At 36.3% G+C, this 21,258-nt stretch overlaps 1 protein-coding gene and 1 long non-coding RNA gene across 3 annotated transcripts in view; one reads left to right on the top strand and one right to left on the bottom strand.

Moving 5' to 3' along the window:
• Nucleotides 1-21,258, top strand: part of PSMD14 (proteasome 26S subunit, non-ATPase 14) — a 109,669-nt gene that overhangs the window by 22,492 nt on the left and 65,919 nt on the right. The gene's annotated exons all lie outside the window — the stretch shown is intronic.
• LOC126932950 (uncharacterized) overlaps nt 20,011-21,258 on the bottom strand; it is a 78,962-nt gene continuing 77,714 nt past the window's right edge. Inside the window, exon 6 of the long non-coding RNA XR_007718383.1 lies at nt 20,011-20,362. This is a non-coding gene — a long non-coding RNA (uncharacterized LOC126932950). The remainder of the gene's footprint in view (nt 20,363-21,258) is intronic.

Raw genomic sequence — 21,258 nt, 5'->3', positions numbered from 1 at the left:
ATAGTTAACCTGTGTCAGTTTGTTTGAATATTTTAATTGTGATAGGTCTTCTTTTGGGAGGAAAGGTCTTTGACACTTGTGAATGCTAAATTTCTATTTTGATATGCAATTGTGCTAAACAATTTTGTTCAAGTTCTTTAGAACAGAAGGGGATTGGTGATAAATTTTCAGTTACAGTGAAACTGTCCTTCAAATTAATCACATTCTGATGAAATAAGAGAAAAAATAAAAATTGTGAAAAGTAATGAAATGTTTAAAGTTTTAAATATAAAGTCAGGGATATGATGGATCTATTACATCCGATACCATTTTTGGTAGAAAGAGTATATGGGAAAGAAGACAGAAGAAGATATCTCTATCTAATATGGGAAATTAAGACATTGCAACTTAATCTCAATATTCCAAATGTATGGGATATTATGATCAAAGATCCCATCTGTGTCTTTTCTTTCCCTACCTTCGACATTGTTTTACATGTTTGATTTACTGGTTACGTTGCTGATTTGGCACATTGATCTTTGGGTTTCCTATCTTAAACTTGCATAATTTTACTTGTAATTTTTCAGTTCATTTTATCATTTGGGAAGTTCTCTAATTATCAGATTCATTTAAAACCCAAGCAGTGGGACTGATTTTCTTACAACACAGACTCAAGGTGGTTCTCTGTGGGATATTGTCTGGGTTGAGTACCCTGAAAGTATGCCACCAGAGCAGGGCAGTGGTCTCCACTGGGCAGCCTCTCAGTGCTGCTTTTTAAGCTGTTGCCAGTGATTGCACAGGCTCTTCCCTTCAGAAGACTGAATGCCTGTGAAGGGCATAATGATTTAGGGACAATAGAGTAAATAATAATAATAATAAAAATTATGATAGTTGTACTTTTCTCTTACTCATTGTACATTTCCCCCTCTTTTTACTCAGTTACGTTCTTGCCTGCCTGTGGTAATTTTCTATTCCCTAGGGTTGTAAATGCTGGAGCCTGAGTTATTAGAAGGAAAATGCTTACCAAAAGTAGACAGTAGAATGACAAAACCTAGTTTTTGAAAAGTGCACCATTCTGTTTTATAGAAAAGGAAAATTTTCACTTCATAAGAAACAATATATTTCACTACCTAGTAGAATACATTTTTGTTGTCATTGTATAGCTGTATCACCACAAAGAGATGATTTTGATTTTGCTTTAATTTGTACCTGGTTTCACGGTTTCAGTTTATTTCACTCCCATTTGTGATTTCTGGTTACTGTATTCATTTCCTGATTTCTACTGTATAGACTAGATGATGTCTTTGGATTTTTTTTTTTTTTTTTAAGACGGAGTCTTACTCTGTCACCCGGGCTGTAGTGCAGTGGTGCGATCTCAGCTCACTGCAACCTCTGCCTCCCGGGTTCAAGCAGTTCTCCTGCCTCAGCCTCTCGAGTAGCTGGGACTACAGGCATGTGCCACCATGGCTAATTTTTTGTATTTTTAGTAGAGACAGGGTTTCACCATGCTGACTGGGCTGGTCTCGAACTCCTGAAGGTGATCTGCCTGCCATGACCTCCCAAAGTGCTGGGATTACAGGCATGAGCCACCGGGCCTAGCCTCTTTGGATATTTTATAGCTCAGCCATTCTATAAGACTTTTGCCTTGGGAGCTTTCAGCTTGAAATGGTATGAAAATTATAGTAATATAGGGAGACAGCCAGATACTGTGAGTAGGGAATGTCATTGTAACATCTAGAACAAATGTATGGATCTATAAAGAGAACCCACATATTTTGAAACTGTATTAAAATTTTCCTCTAGAATTTTAAAAATTGGGGTGGGTGAGCAGAGGAGAGCCAAATGGATTGATGTTGAGTACCTTCCTTATTCTGATATGAGGTGGTTATGCACTCAATCTTTTAATCCTCACAACGATCCTACATGGGTAGGGATAATTATTTTCATATTATAGGGTCAAGTCATAGAACTAACAAGAAGCGGAGCTAGAGTTGGAACACAACTTTTTCTGATGTCCCAGCCTATTTACATCAACATTTCTTTAGGTAGAGAAAATCAATAGTGTTGTCATGGTTACTTGTTTCATAAATTAATAAAATTTAAATAGTCTTGTAATTTTTATTGTAGATCGAAAGTAAGATGCTTGCTTTTTAAAATTTTTGGGAAACTAAAATATTTAGGAGGGTTTTTCTTTATCCTGACGTGTAATACTTGGCCCATGTTTTAAGAATATTTAAGGAATTAGTGAATATTTCATTTTATTCCCTCTGATAATGTGAATTTTGACACATTGGTAAAGGTAGAGGTTACAAAATAGTACAACTTTTAAAAGAAGGTTTACATTTCTTACTTTTTAAAGTTTTTAAAACATTTTCCTTACACTCCAGAAACTGACTAGCACTTCTAATTGCCAAAATACGTTGTTTTATTTTAAAAAATTATTTTGGGAAAAAGGCTTCTCTTGTTAAGCTACTTTCAGTGACCAGTCTTGTTGTACCTTGACTTGTAATAATGAAAAAAGAGGTACAGAAAGCTGTTTTATTTGAATAATAGATTTGCCAATTAGCCATCAAGTGCTTCCATCTGTGAAATTGTTGATCAGATGGGTTAGCTGGGATGTTTCCAGACTAGGGCATCATAAATGGCACTTGAAAACTGTCACTTTAATGATGAGGTTTCAAGTATTACACTGCTTGATGCTGTGGAACCTTTTTCTCCTTTTGCAGTACCATGTTTTTTTAGAACATACTGATCCCACTTATGAATTCTGTGGCATCAAGAAAATTTGGGAGACCTGCCACTGATGTAAAGTTCTGCCTAATCTGCTGCTCTGGCCTGTGCTGGGATTACACCAGAGTGCTAACAGCTTCTTTCATAGCCTTTCCAGTAATGTTGGTTGGGGATCTGACTGGCACAGGCAGGTGATGCTCATTGCTTGTGGGCTATGGAGCTGGCACACTTTGGCAAGTTTCTTTGCACTTTCCCATTAATATAAACTCATTTTCAAATATCTCACCTCCTTAAATAAATGTATAGGAGCATAGTAGCCTAAGGCCACATAAGTGTTGAGATTTCTATGTGTACCCCTTGTGTGAAATGACTTTAGCATCTGTCTTATACATTTTTGAAGGATTTAAATTGCTTATAGGTAATTATTACATTTAAAAATTTGTTTAATAATAGCATAGAAATATAAATTTCTGGAAATAATTGTTGTATGTCTTTCCTCACTGTTCCATGTCTTCATTGCTCATCCTTCCATTTTATGGGAAGTTTCCTTTTTAGTAAGTTGACTTCCTCAATGCCGGTGCGTGCGATTAGATATTAGAGTCTCTGAGTGACATTTTTCCTTGGTAGGACTGTACTGTGCTTTTCTTTTCCTGTAAATCCAAATTCCTGAAATTTGGGCACACTTCTGGGTTACCAGTCTGTGTGGGGTCAAATTCATGGCCCATGTCACTTTTTGGACAACAGGGTGGCCTTCTGCCTGTCCAGGCACAGGTTTCAGACCTACCACTATGAAAGGCAGTATATATTGGGCAGTGGTGAAAACCCAGGGCTCTGGAGTTAGGCTAGATTTAAACACTGGCTGAGATCCATGGAAGAGGAAGAGAGAATGAGAATGCAGTGTAAATGTTCAAGAAAGCAGATAGTTTAGGATCTTGTTCCTATTCTTCTTCCAGAATAGATCACAATTTAGCATCATTCCCAGACCCTTCAACCTCAAGTGGACAAGCCCCTAATGAGAGAAAAGTATCAATGTTTTAAAAATTATGTTATTTTGCCCGGTGCGGTGGCTCACATCTGTAATCCCAGCACTTTGGAAGGCCGAGGCAGGCGGATCACCAGGTCAGGAGTTCGAGACCAGCCTGGTCAGCATGGTGAAAACCTGTCTCTACTAAAAATACAAAAATTAGCCAGGCATGGTGGCATGTACCTGTAATCCCACCTACTAGGGAGGCTGAGGCAGGAGAATTGCTTGCATCTGGGAGGTGGAGGTTGCAGTGAGCTGAGATGGCGCCACTGCACTCCAACCTGGGACAGAGCGAGACTCCATCCAAAAAAAAAAAAAAAAAAAAATAGGCCGGGCCCAGCGGCTCACACGTGAAATCCTAGCACTTTGGGAAGCTGAGGTGGGCGGATCACCTGAGGTTGGGAGTTTGAGACCAGCCTGACCAATGTGGAGAAACCCTGTCTCTACTAAAAATACAAAATTAACTGGGCATGGTGTTGCATGCCTGTAATCCCAGCTACTCTGGAGGCTGAGGCAGGAGAATCGCTTGAACCCAGGAGGCGGAGGCTGTGGTGAGCCGAGATAGCACCATTGCACTCCAGCCTGGGCAACAAGAGTGAAACTCCGTTTCAATTTAAAAAAAAAAAATTGTGTAATTTTTTTTGACTGCCTGGCCACAGTGTCTTTTTTGTTGTCAAAGGTTTGTGTGGTCTCTCTCCATAGCAGAAATGTCCAGTAGTTAATAGATAACCTTGATTAATCAATAGGTTTCCCTTTACAGGTGAGGAAATTGAGGCATGTAGAAATTAAGTAACTTATTCAGTGTATTAAGACATTAAAAAAAGTGCCTTCAGAGCAGAACTGGAAGACTGTCTTGCTTTCAAGTGCTCCTGTGTAGAGCATTAAAGGAAGTATAAGAAAAAGAAAATGTGACCATGTTGATGGAAGAATAGAACTTTCCCTTCTTTGACTACTGCTACTTTTTCATCCTTTTTAAGTATTTTTCTTCTGATGTGTTTTCTTTTTTGGAAAATAGAGACAGGGTCTCACTATATTGCCCAGGCGAACTCCTGAGCTGAAGTGATTCTCCCTCCTCAGCCTTCCAAAGTGCTGGAATTAAACAGGCATGAGCCACCATGCCTGCCGTTTGATGTGTGTCTTTCTATCTCTGTTCCCTTAATTCCTCAGAAATAGGCATCCTGTCATCTTTTGTGTGGTATCTCAAATAACATTGTGAATAGATGAATGCTTAATGAAATTAGGGTAGTGGTCAGCAGTATTTCTAGGAAGCCTCAGAGATGACTTCTGTCTCTTAAACTCTACCATGCCTCAGAAACTCTGAGCCGTTTATGCTTCTCATTAACAGAATTCAGGCAGTTTTTATGAGAAACAAACAAGGTATTTTTTTTTTTTTTTGACAGTTTAGTTAACCAATTTTATTGTTAGGAGCAGTGTTACAACAAACATCCTTGTGCACACTTATAAATGGCATTATGTGGTAGTGTACATGCATGTTCTAATTTATAGATTTTGTTCAATTGCCCTCTAAAATTATTATTTTTTCTTTTTTATTATACTTTAAGTTCTGGGGTACATGTGCACAACACGCAGGTTTGTTACATATGTACATGTGCCATGTTGGTGTGCTGCACCCATTAACTCATCATTTACATTAGGTATATCTCCTAATGCTATCCCTCCCCGCTTCCTCCACCCCACGACAGGCCCCAGTGTGTGATGTTTCCCTTCCTGTGTCCAAGTGTTCTCATTGTTCAATTCCCACCTATGAGTGAGAACATGCAGTGTTTGGTTTTCTGTTCTTGCGACAGTTTGCTGAGAATGATGGTTTCCAGATGCATCCATGTCTCTACAAAGAACATGAACTCATTCTTTTTTATGGCTGCATAGTATTCCATAGTGTATATGTGCCACATTTTCTTTTTTTTTTTTATTATTATACTTTAAGTTCTAGGGTACATGTGCACAATGTGCAGGTTTGTTACGTATGCATACATGTGCCATGTTGATGTGCTGCACCCATTAACTCGTCATTTACATTAGGTATATCTCCTAATGCTATCCCTCCCCCACTACAATAGGCCCCGATGTGTGATGTTCCCCTTCCTGTGTCCAAGTGATCTCATTGTTGAATTCTCACCTATGAGTGAGAACATGTGGTGTTTGGTTTTCTGTTCTTGCAATAGTTTGCTGAGAATGATGGTTTCCAGCTGCATCCATGTCCCTACAAAGGACACACACTCATCCTTTTTTATGGCTGCATAGTATTCCATGGTGTATATGTGCCACATTTTCTTAATCTAGTCTGTCACTGATGGACATTTGGGTTGATTCCAAGTCTTTGCTATTGTGAATAGTGCCGCAAGAAACATATGTGTACATGTGTCTTTATAGCAGCATGATTTACAATCCTTTGGGTATGTACCCAGTAATGGCATTGCTGGGTCAAATGGTATTTCTAGTTCTAGATCCTTGAGGAATCACCACACTGTCTTGCACAGTGGTTGAACTAGTTTACAGTCCCACCAACAGTGTAAAAGTGTTCCTATTTCTCCACATCCTCTCCAACACCTGTTGTTTCCTGATTTTTTTAATGATCTCCATTCTAACTGGTGTATCTCATTGTGGTTTTGATTTGCATTTCTCTGATGACCAGTGATGATGAGCATTTTTTCATGTGTCTGTTGGCTGTATGAATGTCTTCTTTTGAGAAATGCCTGTTCATATCCTTTGCCCACTTTTTGATGGGGTTGTTTGTTTTTTTCTTGTAAATTTGTTTGAGTTCTTTGTAGGTTCTGGATTTTAGCCCTTTGTCAGATGAGTAGATTGCAAAAATGTTCTCCCATTCTGTAGGTTGCCTGTTCACTCTGATGGTAGTTTCTTTTGCTGTGCAGAAGCTCTTTAGTTTAATGAGATCCCATTTGTCAATTTTGGCTTTTGTTGCCATTGCTTTTGGTGTTTTAGACATGAAGTCCTTGCCCATGCCTATGTCCTGAATGATACTGCCTAGGTTTTCTTCTAGCGTTTTTATGGTTTTAGGTCTAACATTTAAGTCTTTAATCCATCTTGAATTAATTTTTGCATAAGGAGTAAGGAAGGGATCCAGTTTCAGCTTTCTACTTATGGCTAGCCAGTTTTCCCAGCACCATTTATTAAATAGGGAATTCTTTCCCCATTTCTTGTTTTTGTCAGGTTTGTCAAAGATCAGATGTTTGTAGATGTGTGGTATTATTTCTGAGGGCTCTGTTCTGTTCCATATCTGGTCTATATCTCTGTTTTGGTACCAGTACCATGCTGTTTTGGTTACTGTAGCCTTGTAGTATTGTTTGAAGTCAGGTAGCGTGATGCCCCCAGCTTTGTTCTTTTGGCTTAGGACTGTCTTGGCAATGTGGGCTCTTTTTTGGTTCTATGTGAACTTTAGAGTAGTTTTTTCCAATTCTGTGAAGAAAGGCATTGGTAGCTTAATGGGGATGGCATTGAATCTATAAATTACCTTGGGCAGTATGGCCATTTTCACGATATTGATTCTTCCTATCCATGAGCATGGAACGTTCTTCCATTTGTTTGTGTCCTCTTTTATTTCATTGAGCAGTGGTTTGTAGTTCTCCTTGAAGAGGTCCTTCACATCCCTTGTAAGTTGGATTCTTAGGTATTTTATTCTCTTTGAAACAATTGTGAATGGGAGTTCACTCATGATTTGGCTCTCTGTTTGTCTGTTATTGGTGTATAAGAATGCTAGTGACTTTTGCACATTGATTTTGTATCCTGAGACTTTGCTGAAGTTGCTTATCAGCTTAAGAAGATTTTGGGCTGAGATGATGAGGTTTTCTAAATATACAGTCATGTCTTCTGCAAAAAAATAAAGGGTATTCAATTAGGAAAAGAGAAAGGCAAATTGTCCCTGTTTGCAGATGACAAACAAGGTATTTTTAAATAGGTAAATAGTTATTTTTAAATAGGTACCAGTATATGACATGTTACTTCAGAATTCAGAAAGTTACAAGTGGGCATATGTTGAATACTAAGTTTCCCTGTTGTCTCTGTTCCCTTCTTTAGAGACAACCTCTGTTACCAGTTTATGTCCTTCCAAAGATAATTTTATGTTAGTATTGTCCAGTGGAACTTTCTGTGTGGTGGAAATATATTATATTTAGCTGCCTAGTATGGCAGCCATTAGCCACATGGTGCTACAGAGTCCTTGAAATGTAGCTGGTATGACTGAATAACTAAATGTTTAAATTCTATTTAATTTAAAATAGTTTAAATTACATAGCTGCATGTGGCCAGTGGCCACTATATTCGACAGTGCAGTGTACATAAAACTGGATCCTGGAGATTGTCTCATCCCATATCCATAGATATAAAGCTGCATGTATTTTCTTAAAGAATGGCTTGCTTTCCCATTTTTTAGACAAACCATGGTTTACTTAATTAGTGCTCTACTGATATACACTTAGGTTGTTTCTTATCTTTTGATTTACAAACCTTGTTGTAGTAAATCCCTCGTTGAAAGCGTTATTTCACATGCATTTTTCCAGAGGGTAAATTCCTAGAAGTGGAATTACTGTGTTTAATCAGTGTAGTTAGCCTGATATGGTAGAAAGAATACAGGATTTGGCTTTGAATTTAGGCTTTACTAAGTCACTTTTCAGACATTGATTAACTTCTGTGAACTTCAGTTTCCCCATTTATAAAATAGGCACGGTAGAATCCACTTTGCCAGGGTTGTGTTATTATTAGAAGTAATATATGTAATGGTCTTCTCAACTGGTATTAGGAGCTTAAATTAGGAATGGTAGATAATGAAAGCCCTACTACTATTACTTGTTTTACTAATAAGGAGACCATTATAAGCCTAGAGGCCTATGTTTAATGCTGAATTGCGGCAGAACCTTCAGAATAGCTTTGCTTAGCCCATTTTAGGTTTGTAAATATGGTCTCCATCTTTTATTCATTTGGTCTCCAGCTTTTATTCATTTAACTTGCCTGAATTATATATCTATATAGCCATCTATATAAATTACTTTTCATGTGCTAATTTATCGCTTTTTTATATCAACTGGCAAAACTGTTGTGCCCTGCCTGTCACCTGATAGTTAAATTTAAGCAGAATCACCATCTTAATAAATCATTGCTTGTATTTGAATATTTTATGGCATATTGGTCAAAAACAGGGAAATGAAGATATTGATTACTATTTACAAGGAGCTATAGGTTCTAAAACTGGATAAATTATGGAAGCATATTAGGAGTTTGGATATCATTTTTTTCTATAGTATTTTCAGTGATGTTACTTATTTGAAACCTTCAGAATTACATTGAAGAAGTAAACTTTGTAACTTGATTTCTTGAGCACAGTTATTTGTTATTTATTTATTTAGGATGAAATCTTGCTCTGTCGCCCAGACTGAAGTGCAGTGGCATGATCTTGGCTCACTGCAACCTCTGCCTCCCGGGTTCAAGGGATTCTCCTACCTCAGCCTCCTGAGTAGCTGGGACTACAGGTGTGTGCCACCATGCCTGGCTAATTTTTATATTTTTAGTAGAGATGGGGTTTCAGCATGTTGGCCAGGCTGGTCTTAAACTCCTGGCCTCAAATGATCCACTTCCTCAGCCATCCGAAATGCTGGGATTGTAGGCGTGAGCTCATCCTATTTGTTATTTTTATATTCTTAATACACTGGCAACTATTAATAAGCTCATTTTAAATTTTCCTTGACTTCATTTTTTATAAACATTAAGTGAGGTCTTTTTTCAAGAATTTACACTTTCATATGAATGGTTACTTTAGAAGTAACTACTTATTCAAAGTCATTTAAAGAAAAATTAATCTTTTAAAAACCGTTAACCAAGATTTTTACAAGTATGCTGATTAAGAATCAGTTTCAGGAATTCTCTGTATCTGTATGAGCAAGAGGGAAATGTGCTTTGCTTTGTTTTTTGTTTTCGTTTTTTTTTTTTTTTTAATGGTAAATCTGAGTACCTAAAAGCCTCGTTTGGGAGTGAAACTCAAGGGAAAAAACAAACATTGTTAAATTTTATACCTAAATTTAGTATTTGTTTCTACATCATATATATTATGTTGAAATTATAATTGCTCTTTTTTGGTATCAGTAACCTAAATATTAAAAGAAGTTTATTGTTAGGAGTAGTAGTAGCAGCAGCTGTGTGCCAGACACTATACCAAATGCCTTACATATGTTATCTCATTTAATCTTTACATTAACCAGTACCATGTAGTATGATTAGCACCATTCACAAGGGAAAATGGGTCATAGCTTTAAGTGGTTAAGAGAGGATTAAACCTCAGACTTGGTCTTTCTAATTCCAAAGTATCTCTGTATCTAATCAATATTTTAGTTTGGGAGAGTGTCATTCAGGTTGTTGATAGGCATTGCTATCTTTGTATACTGAACTTACGTGAATTACCCAGTGCAGAAATGATTGTTCTTAGTTTATGGTGATGGTCCCATGGCTCCCAGTGCACATGACTGTGAACAGTAAGTAGTATATTTTTCAAAGTGTATAAATAGGTACATTTGCAGTAATTGAGATGATGTGCTGTAGCAGGAAGGGGATTCGACTATGGATCAGGAGATACAGGTTCTGGTTCTGAATGTATGTCTTGACCTGTAGCATGCACAAGTTATTTATATACATTTATTTTTCTATCTGTATGCCGTTAAAAAGTATGATTATATGCTCTGGCTACTTAATTGTTATAAGAATAAAAAATGATGAGAAAAATCTAAAAACATTTTGTAACATCATCTAGCACTCACTAAGTAATTTAACCTAAAAGATGAAGGTCTCTAAGCACATAGCCTTGTGGTGAGTTGTAGAGCCTTGATGAAGCATTCCTAAGGTAGTTTCTTCTTTTTTGCCTAAAATTTCTCTCAAAGAATCGTTGGAACTATATTTAGAGCTATAGATTATGAGAAATGAAGTTCGGAAACTTCGTATGTGTGTGCACACGTGCGTGAGCATGTATTCACAGGTCCTATAACGCAGTTATATTGTTGGTAGGGTTAGGAGAGTTTTTTTTTTTAAAGAAAAACTTGTCTTAAAAATTTTTTATTTGTTGAGCTGCTGTAATCATATTATCTACTCTGTAAGTCTTTTTTCTACTCTTTTAGACTTGGAAAAATATTTTACTTTGTAATCATTGTATATGAGAATGATCACTGGAAAAGCATTTTACTTTGTAATCACTGTATATGAGAATGATCACAACAGGAAGTACTAAAAAAGGCATTCAATAACTTTATAATACTTTTTGAATTTTGAGAATTTCAGTATAAGAGTATTTATAGGCCTTTTGTATGTTTTTAATAGCTTAATTGAGATATTACTGACATACAGTAAACTATACATATTTAAAGTGTATAATTTATTAAGTTTTGACTGTATTTACTCAGGAAACCATCACTACAATCAAGATGGTGAACATCCATCACTCTCAGAATTTACATATGCCCCCTGGTGTAGTCCCTTTTCTTGCACTTCTCCCCCCACCCCCAGACTACCACTGATTTGCTGTCACTATACATTACTTTGCATTTTCTAGCATGCTAATCAATGGGATCATATAATAGGTACTCTTCTTTTTGTCTAGCTTTCATTACTGCAATTGTTTTGAGGTTCTTCAGAGCCTGTATTAATGTTTTTTTTTTTTTTTTTTTTTTTTTGCTGAGTAGTATTTCATTGGATGGATATATAACACTTTGTTTATCCATTAACTTGTTCATGGATAATTTGGTGTGTTTTGGTTTTTGGCTGTTACAAATAAAGCTGCTGTAAACATTATGTACATGACATTGTATGGACAGTTGTTTTTATTTCTCTTGCTTAAATACCTAGGATTAGATTGGCTGGACCATATGGTAGGTATATGTTTAACTTCTTCAAAAACTGCCAAATTGTTTTTCAGATTGGTTGTATCATTTATATTCCTACCAGCAGTGTGTGAGAGTTCCCATTCTTCCACATCCTTGCCAGTAGTTGATATGTTTAATTTTTTAAATTTAGCCATTTTCTAGTGGGTAAATAGTATCTGATTGTGGTTTTAGTTTGCAATTTCTGGATGACTAATGATGGTGAGCATCTTTTTATGTGCTTATTTGCCATTCATATATATGTTTTAGGGATATATTCATGTGTTGCCCAGTTTTTACTGGGTGGTTTATTTTGTTAATGAATTTTATGAGTTCTTTATATGTTCTGGATATGAGTTCTTTATCAAATATATCATTTGCAGATGTTTTCTCCCAGTACATGGGCTTATCTTTTTATCTTCTTAATACTTTTTTGAAGACCAGAGTTTTTAATTTTCATAGTTTAATTTATAAAAATTGGGGCCAGGCACGGAGGCTCACACCTGTAATCCCATCATGTTGGGAGGTCAAGGCGAGTGGATCACAAGGTCAGGAGATTGAGACGATTCTGGCTAACACAGTGAAACCCCGTCTCTACTAAAAATACTAAAATTAGCCGGGCGTGGTGGCATCTGCCTCTAGTCCCAGCTACTCGGGAGGCTGAGGCAGGAGAATCTCTTGAACCTGGGAGGCAAAGGTTGCAGTGAGCCGAGATCACGCCACTGTACTCCAGCCTGTGTCTCCAAAAAAAAAAAAATTATAAAAATTTGTGTTATAAATTATACTTTGATGTGGTAATTAAGAAGTCTCTTCCTAACCCAAAGTCACAAACATATTCTCTTGTTTTCTTCCAGAAGTTTTATAATTTTAAATGTCGCATTTATGTTTGTGTTCCACTTTGAATTGTTTTTTGTATATGGTGCAATATATGGGTCATGCTCAGTTTAAAAAAATATTTTTTGCATGTGGATATCCAGTTACTACAGCACCACTTGTTTAAATCCTGATGGCCTTTTATTTCTTGCCTTACTGATCTGACTAGAACCTTTAATAAAATGTTAATAGAAATGGTGAAATGAGCGTTCCTGTCTTGTCCTGATCGTAGGGGGAAGCATTCATTCTTTGACCATCAAACATGATATTAGTTGTACATTTTTTATAGATACTCTTTATCAGGTTGAAGAAATTCTCTGCTATTCCTACTTTGTTGAGACTTTTTTTTTTTTTTTTTTTTTTTTTTATCAGAAGTGGATCTTGGGTTTAGTCAAACACCTTTTCTGCATGTATTGAGATGATTATATGACTCCTTTATTGTAATAAGATGTTTTTTTTTATTCCTTATAACAATTCTTTGCTCTGAAATTGGTTGATGTAATATAGGCATTTCAGCTTTCTTTTCATTAGTGTTAATGTGGTCTATCTGACTGTCTACCTATTTGGATCTTTATTTAACCTATTGGAAATAAGTTTCTTGTAGGCAGCATGTAGTTAGATTTTGAGGTATTGTGTTTTGCTTTTTTTTTTTTTTAAATCCAGTCATAGCCTCAGCTTTTTAATTCAGATATTTAAGTAATTTACATTTCACAAAATTATTGAATGTGGTTAAGTTTAAATCTTTCATATTGCTGTTTGCTTAATAATTTTCTCATTTGTTCTTTTGTCATTTTTTCCTTTCTCTGACTCCTTTGAGATTAATTGGATATTTTAATGATTCCATTATATCCCCTTTGTTGGATTTCTAGCTATAACTTGTTTTGTTAGTTTATTAGTTTATTTTTTGCTTTAGGGTTTATAGTATACATCTCTAACTTACCATAGTCTACCTTCAAGTGATACACTACTTTATTTATAGCACGTGAATGTTATAATAATATACTCCATATATACTCTCCGGACCTTTGTGCTATATGTTGAAACTCCATGCTTTATTTTCGTTATTTTTATCTAAATAGTCAGTTGTCTTTTTTTAATTGTGATGATATATATGTAACATAAAGCTTACCATTTTAATCATTTTAAGTGATCAGTTCAGGTATGTTCACATTTTTGTGCAACCACCACTACCATCTGTCAGAACTTTTTCATCTTCTCAAACTGAAACTCTGTACCCATTAGACCATAATTCTTCATCTTCCACCCCCTCATCTCTTGCAACCAGCATTCCACTTTCTGTTTGTTACGAATCTCACTATTCAAAGGAGCTCACATATATGGAATCATTCAGTATTTGTCATTTTGTGACTGGCTTAGCATAATGTCATTAAGGTTCATCCATGTCGTAGTATGTGTCAGAATTTTATTCCTTTTTATGGTTGAATAATATTCCATTGTATGTATGTGTACCACGTTTTGTTTGTCCATTCATGTATTGATGAACAGTTGGGTTGATTTCACCTTTTGGCTATTGTGAATATTGTTGCTATGAACATTGGTGTAGAAATACCTGTTTGAGGATTGAGTATGGTGGTACATGCCTGTAACCCCAGCACTTTGGGAGGCCAAGGTGGGCAGATACCTGAGGTCAGGAGTCTGAGACCAGCCTGCCCAACATGGTGAAACCCTGTCTATTCTAAAATTACAAAAGTTAGCCATGCATGGTATCCCACCCCTGTAATTCTAGCTCCTCAGGAGCCTAGGGCTGGAGAATCGCTTGAGCCTGGGAAGTGGGGGTTGCAGTGAGCCAAGATTGTGCCACTGCACTCCAGTCTAGGTGATGGAGTGATACTCTGTCTTTAAAAAAAGAAAAAAAGAAATATCTCTTTGAGTCTCTGCTTTTAGTTCTTTTGGGTATATAGGTAGCCCTCCTTATCCATGGGTTCTGCATCCATGGATTCAACCAACGTTTACATCTGTACTGAACATGTACACTTTTTCTTGTAATTATTCCCAAAACAATATAATAGCTATTTGAATAGCGTTTACATTGTATTAGGTATTATAAGTAATCTAGAGATTAAAGTATATGGAGGATGGGCATTGGTTATATGCAAATACTAGGCTATTTTATATTAGAGACTTGGTGCCTGAGGGAGGTCCTGAAACCAGTGCCCCGAGGGTACTGTGGGATGACTGTACTCAGAAGTGAAGTTGATACATCATTTAGTGTCTTACTCTGTTGGGGATGTTCTAACAAATTACCGTAGATTGGGTGGCTTAAATAACAAATATGTATTTCTCACAGTTCTGGAGGCTGGAAGTTGGAGATCAGGGTGCCAGTGTAGGGCCTGCTTCTGTGTTGTAGACTGCTGGCTTCTTGTTGTATCCTCGCATGGCAGAAAGAAAGCTAAGAGTTTTCTGGAGACCCTTTGTAATAAGGGCACTAAATCTCATTCATGAGGCTTCCACCCTGGATGTCAACATATGCATAAGAAGGAGGGGGCACAAATATTCAGTCCGTAATAAAAATTACTTTTTTGAGAAAATGTCGTATTGTTTTTCACAGTGAATGATTATCTTTTAAAGATATTTAAATAAGAAAAAAATAACATTTAATGATGTAGTTAACATTTCTGGTGTTCTTCTTTTTGTTGTGTAGATCCGTATTTTTATCTGGTATCATTTTCCTCCTGCTGGAAGGATAAAACATTTTTGTAAGGAGGTCTGCTGCCCATTTAAAAAATTAAGTTATTTTTCTTTTTATCTTTGAGTCGTAAGAGTTCTTTTTATCTGTAGACACAAGCCTCCTCATATCTGAAAATTATCTCCCAGTCTATGGCTTATCTTTTCACTTTCTTGAGGGCGACCTTTGAAAAGGTTTTAATTTTGATGAAGTCCAGTGTATCAGTCTTCTTCTCTTTTTTGACTTCTGCTTTTGATATCATGCTAAGAAATGCTTGTCTAACCCAAGGTCATGAGGATCTACTCTTCTGTTTGCTTCAAGAGTTTTATTGTTTTATCCCCTATATTGAGTTCTGTGATCCATTTTGTGCATATTTTGAGGTGCGAGTCCAAATTTATGCTTCTGGATGTAGATACTCAGTTGTCTCAACACCGTTTGTTGAAAAGACTATTCTTTCCTCATTTAATTGTCTTGATCCCTTTCTTAAAGATCAGTGGACTGTTAATTGTTAGAATTTATTTCTGAAATTTCAATTTTTTTCTCTTGATCTCTATCTTTTTTTTTTTTTTTTTTTTTTGAGACAGTCTTTCTCTGTCGCCCAGGCTGGAGTGCAGTGCCGTGATCTCAGCTCACTGCAACCTCTGTCTCTTGGGCTCAAGAGATCCTCCCACCTCACCCTCCTGAGTAGCTGGGACTACAGGTGCATGCCACTATGCCTGGCTAATTTTTCTTTTTTGTTTTTTTGTACAGACAGGGTTTCGCTGTGTTTCCCAGGCTGGTCTCGAACTCCTGGCCTGAAGCAATCCGCCCACCTCTACCTCCCAGAGTGCTGAGATTATAGACATGTGCCATGTGCCACTGTGCCTGGCCTCTATATCTGTTCATATTGTTGTATAATACATTTAAGATATTTTTATTTATCACTGATTTTGGGTTAAGACATTCATTGATGTAGTTTTCTTCATGTTTCTTGTGCCTTGGTTTATTCAACTTCATATGTCTGAAGGCCTGTTATTTTAATCACATTTGGACAAATTTTGGTCACTGTTTCTTATTTTTTCTATTGTCCTACCACCCTTCCCAGGAATCCCAAAGATATGTATATTTTTTCTGCTTATAATTGCTTATAATTGTAGATGGCTTAATTTTTTTCCCTGATCATTTTGCCTTGTGTTTCATTTTTCTATTGCTACATCTTCAATTTCATTATTTTTATTACTATTTTTATTTTTTCTGAGACAGGGTTTCACTCCCGTCACCCAGGTACAGTGGCATGATCACAGCTCACTGCAGCCTTGACTTCCAGGCTTAGGTGATCCTCCCACCTCAGGCTCCTGACTACAGTCATGTGCCACCACTCCCAGCTAATTTTTTTGTATTTTTAGAAGAGAGAGGGTTTTGCCATGTTGCCCAGGCAATTCTTGAACTCCTGGGCTCCAGCGATCCGTCCGCCTTGGCCTCCTGAAGTGCTGGGATTATAGTTGTGAGCCACTGTGCTCGGCCATTTATTTATTTATTTATTTTGTTAAATCTTCTATTAACCCCATCTAGTGTATTTTTTTATATTGCATCATTTTTTCTTCTGGCCAACTATTGACAGCCTAGAGATAAAGTTTTGTCATGCCTCTCTCAACTCACCCCCTGCTTTATCCTATTGCTAGTGGTACATTGTCATTTTCATCCCAAGAAGTTTGATTTGGGTCATTTTTATGTTTTCCATGTGTCTCCTTAACTTTTTGACAGTTTTAAAAACTTTTAAGTGTCTTTGCTAATTTTAACATCTTTGTTGGTGCTCAGTTTCAATTGACTGACTTATCTCCTTACTGTGGGTCATATTTGTTTTGTTGCTTTGTATGCCTGATAGTTTTTACTTGATGTTTCACATTGTGAGTCTTATCTCATACACTGGCTACTTTTTATTCTTAGAAATATTCTTGATATTTGTTATGGGATGCAGTTGAATTACTTGGAAACTGTTTGATTCTTTGTAGTTTGGCTTTTAACACTTGCTAGTTAAGACTGGGGCAGTGCCTTGTTTAGGAGTCATTATTTGCTACTATTAAGGCTAGACCCTTCTGTCTCTTCTAATTTTGTGAATTCTGAAATTTTCTAGTTTGGCTGGTGGGAACAGGAACTGTTTCCAATGCTGTGTGGGAGGTAGGTATACTCTTCCCTGTAATCCTTTTGGGTGATTCTTTCCCCAGACCATGCACTGATTGACTCCTCACACATGCACTGATCATTATTAAGCTAAATACCCAAAGAGGACCCTGTGAAGATCTCTAGGGTTTTCTCTCTTTGCAGCTATTTTTTCTGTGGTACTCTGTCCAGATTACTAGCTGTTTTGGTCTCAGTAATCTCAGCTCTGTCACCTCAACTCAGAGAGTCTACTGTTCTCTGCCTGGGTTTCTTCCCCTCTGCACTGCAGTCCAAAAAGTCTCTTAAGGCAGTAAGCTAGGGCAGTAGTAAGGCTCACCTCATTTGTTTCCCAATTTTTGGAGATCATCGTTCTTTGTTGCCTGATCAGTGTCTTAAAAACTATTGTTTCATAGAATTTTGTTTATTTATTCTTTGCTTTAGGTGGGAATGTAGATTTAGTTTCTGTTACTCTATCTATCTTGGACATAAGCAGATCTCCCTTTTATCTACTTTTATTTATTTATTTTTTGAGACAGAAGGTCTTGCTATATCAATAGGCTGGTCTCAAACTACTCAAGGAATCCTCCCGCTTCAGTCTCCTGAGTACCTGGGACTACAAGCATGAGCCTACTGCACCTGGCTTATTTACTTTTTAATGGGAAAAAAATTGTGTTGGAATATTCTAGATGGAGTTCTCTCTCTACTCAGATGTTAGAGAAATCAGTGTTAAGATAGTGCTGAGATTTTAAGAAAATCTGTTCAAATTAAATAGTTAATTGATACCAGATTAACAGAAAGTGCTATTCTTAGCATTCAGAGATAGTGAATAAATAAGATGAGGTTTAGATTTATATTACTTTATGGATACTTAAAATTGAATATATAGGGCAGGATTTCTTAAACAAGATAGCACAAATAATAAAGGGACGATTGGTTCATTTTCATCTAAAAACACTATAAAAAATAAACAGCTAATATTTGTGGAGCACTTATTGTGTGCCGGGTACTCTTCTAATTACTTTAAATATATTAGGTCATGTAATCTTTACAACCCTTTGCAGTTTGTTTATTGTCACAGTGCTCATTTTTCAGATGCAGCTGAGGCATGAAGCATAAAAAGCAAACAGGGAGCTATGGATTGGGAAAGTTTTATCTAACATATAATTGACAAGGTATTAGTCAATTATATGAGCTTTGACAAATCAGTAAGAAAAAGATATCCATTTAAAAATGGGCAAAAGATACAAACATTAGTAGAAGCACAAATGTTCCATAAACATGTATAAGCTAGTGAGAGTATACAACCCTCTTGGAAAAACTTTTGGCAGAATCTATTAACAATGAAGATTTGACTAACCTACAACCCAGCAAATCTTCTAATTACATTCCCTAGAGAATGTCTCCCACATGGATACTGGGACATTCATAACAGCATTGCTTATAAGGGGGGTTGATAATCTTTTCTTTAAAGGGCTAGATAGTAAATATTTTAGACTCCTTTAGATATCCATATGATATCTGTTACAACTACTCATTCTGCCATTGTAGTGCTAAAGCAGCCATATATATTACAAAAATGAATGGACCTGGCCATGTTCCAATAAAATTTCACTTTAAAAAACAGTCAGCTGGTTTGCTGATAGGTTGTAGTTTGGAGATCCCTAGTTTATAATTTCAGGAAATTGAAAATGGCCCAACTATCTATCAGTAGGAGAATGTGTACATAATTGTACTTAATAGTAGAATTTTGTAAAGTATTGAAAAATGAATAATCCTCACCTATTAACATGATTAGTTCATATTAATGAAAAAGCACATAGAGGAATAATTCTATACAATTGTTTTTATGTACAATTTTAATATATGCAAAATGATACTGTATGTTATCTGTGTATACTTATGTAGTAAAGGTATAAAGAAATGTATGATCACGAAGATTAGAATAGTGGTGACATCTGACGGTATGGAGTAAGGATGCAGTCAGTCAGGGAAAAGGATACAGGAGCTTCAACCCAGCTACTTTAGTGATGTTTTATTTCATAGGCTGGGTAGAGTGAGCTTATTATATTATTCATTAGACCTTTTTGTATTTCTTAAGTATTTCATAATAAATTTTAAAAGAAATAAAGTAAATGGCAGTGGTTAGAAAAAACATTTGTTCCTATTCCAGGTAGTTGTTGCGTGGCTCTTTCTTCCTCTCTGCTGCTCACATACCTGGTTCATTGGCCTCTCACTCCCAGAGAGGCATCTTTCTATCTTAGGCCCAAGACAGATCAGCTTTCTGAGTAAATGACCCTTTTGCTCAGTCCGCTGCCAAATTGGTTTACTATAGGTTGGTGCAAAATTCACTTTGATATTGAGAGTAATGGCAAAACTTGCAATTACTTTTGCACCAATGTAGTAGCCACAGTCTCTTGTTTTATAAGTATGCGTCAAATCCTAATAGTTTCCCTTTCTTTAGCCTCTCATTTATTTTGCCTTTTGGATATACTTACTCTTCCTAGAGAAAGGATCTAAATTTCTTAATGGAGACCACACAGGCAAAGGATTGCCTTTGGCATTTTCATGTATGCCTGGCTCACAGAGGCATCAGAATGCCTGCTTGGCATGTCTGTGGGTGAGATAGTGAGTCAAAAATAAAAGCTAAAACTGCATTTATTTATAAAGAGATTGAAGAGTTATTTATTGAGCATCTTTTTTGTGTGTGTTTGGTAGTCTTTCCTAGTGTGGAGTTATTTCAATTATTTCGGTACCCTGCTCTAAACTTTTTGACTTTTCTATTAAGATTTTCGATCAGGTAACAGATGTAGTCTGTGAAGCAATGACCTAGATCCTGTGTGAAGTTACAAAGAAGTGAATGCCAAACCCTTACAGAGTGTTTGAATTAATGGAGACTTAATGACATGATGAGGAGAAGAGCTGTAGCAGAGAATATGTAGGGCAGCTGAGGTGCGCTGCTTAGAGGAGGGAGGAGTCTTCTGTGAGCCAGACCAGCAGGGTGGAGTTGGAGAGACCCGCAGGGCTTGCAAGGTGTGGTCTAAACTGTGAATGTTTTCTTGCCTGAAGTAAAAGACGTATTTGTTGGTTAATGAATAATTATGTTAGCATTTGGAGAGAGAAGATACTTCAAACTTGATATTGATTTCCAACAAGATTAAAAATACGATATGTATAACATTGAGATATAGATTTAATTTGTATTCTTTTCATAAGAGGGAACTGGGAATGTCCATTTGGTGAGGGTACTTAAGTCTTAAAAGTATGCTTATTTAAAGACAAATATGTGATAACATTTTAAAATAAATGTTGGTATGTTTAGTAATATAAAGTTACCTTTGGCTTAAGTAAGCTAGGCAGAACAAATAAAATGTGTAAGGAACTTAGAATAGAAAGTACTTGGGGATAGTGTTGCCAGATTTAGCAAATGAAAATACTGGATGCCCAGTTAAATTTGAATTTCAGATAAGTAATCATTTAGTTTTAATATAAGTGTGTCCCAAATACTGGGATGTACTTAATAAAAATACTTATTTATCTGAAATTCAAATTTAACTCAGTATCATGTATCTGGCAATCCTATTTGAGGATGAAGAACTTCAGTAATTTATACCAAGAAGGAAGTTAACTAGTCCTAAAACTAGATGTGATGATGTTTAATTCTGAGTGAATAACTGACTGTTGTAATGGTTTTGAATAGTCTTAAACCATTCCATTTTGGGCAGGGCCTAACCAGCCATTTGCAGACAGACAGATAAAATGTTATTATAGTTGTGTTGACTTAACTTTGAACTTTGTAATGTTGTGTCTTGATTAATCAAGGTAGCAGGAAGGAGAGGAGATCTCAGATCATTTCCAGTAAGAGTAAAAACAAACTAAAATGAACAATAAGTGGATTTCATGTTCACATAAATACATTTATAGTTAATCACTAGATTGCTGTAATGCAGGTATGGTTA

This window comes from Macaca thibetana, chromosome 12, assembly GCF_024542745.1.
Source record: "Macaca thibetana thibetana isolate TM-01 chromosome 12, ASM2454274v1, whole genome shotgun sequence".
NCBI classification, from domain to species: domain Eukaryota; kingdom Metazoa; phylum Chordata; class Mammalia; order Primates; family Cercopithecidae; genus Macaca; species Macaca thibetana.
Note: the sequence above shows the minus strand (reverse complement) of the source record. Positions and strands in the feature narration are given on the sequence as shown.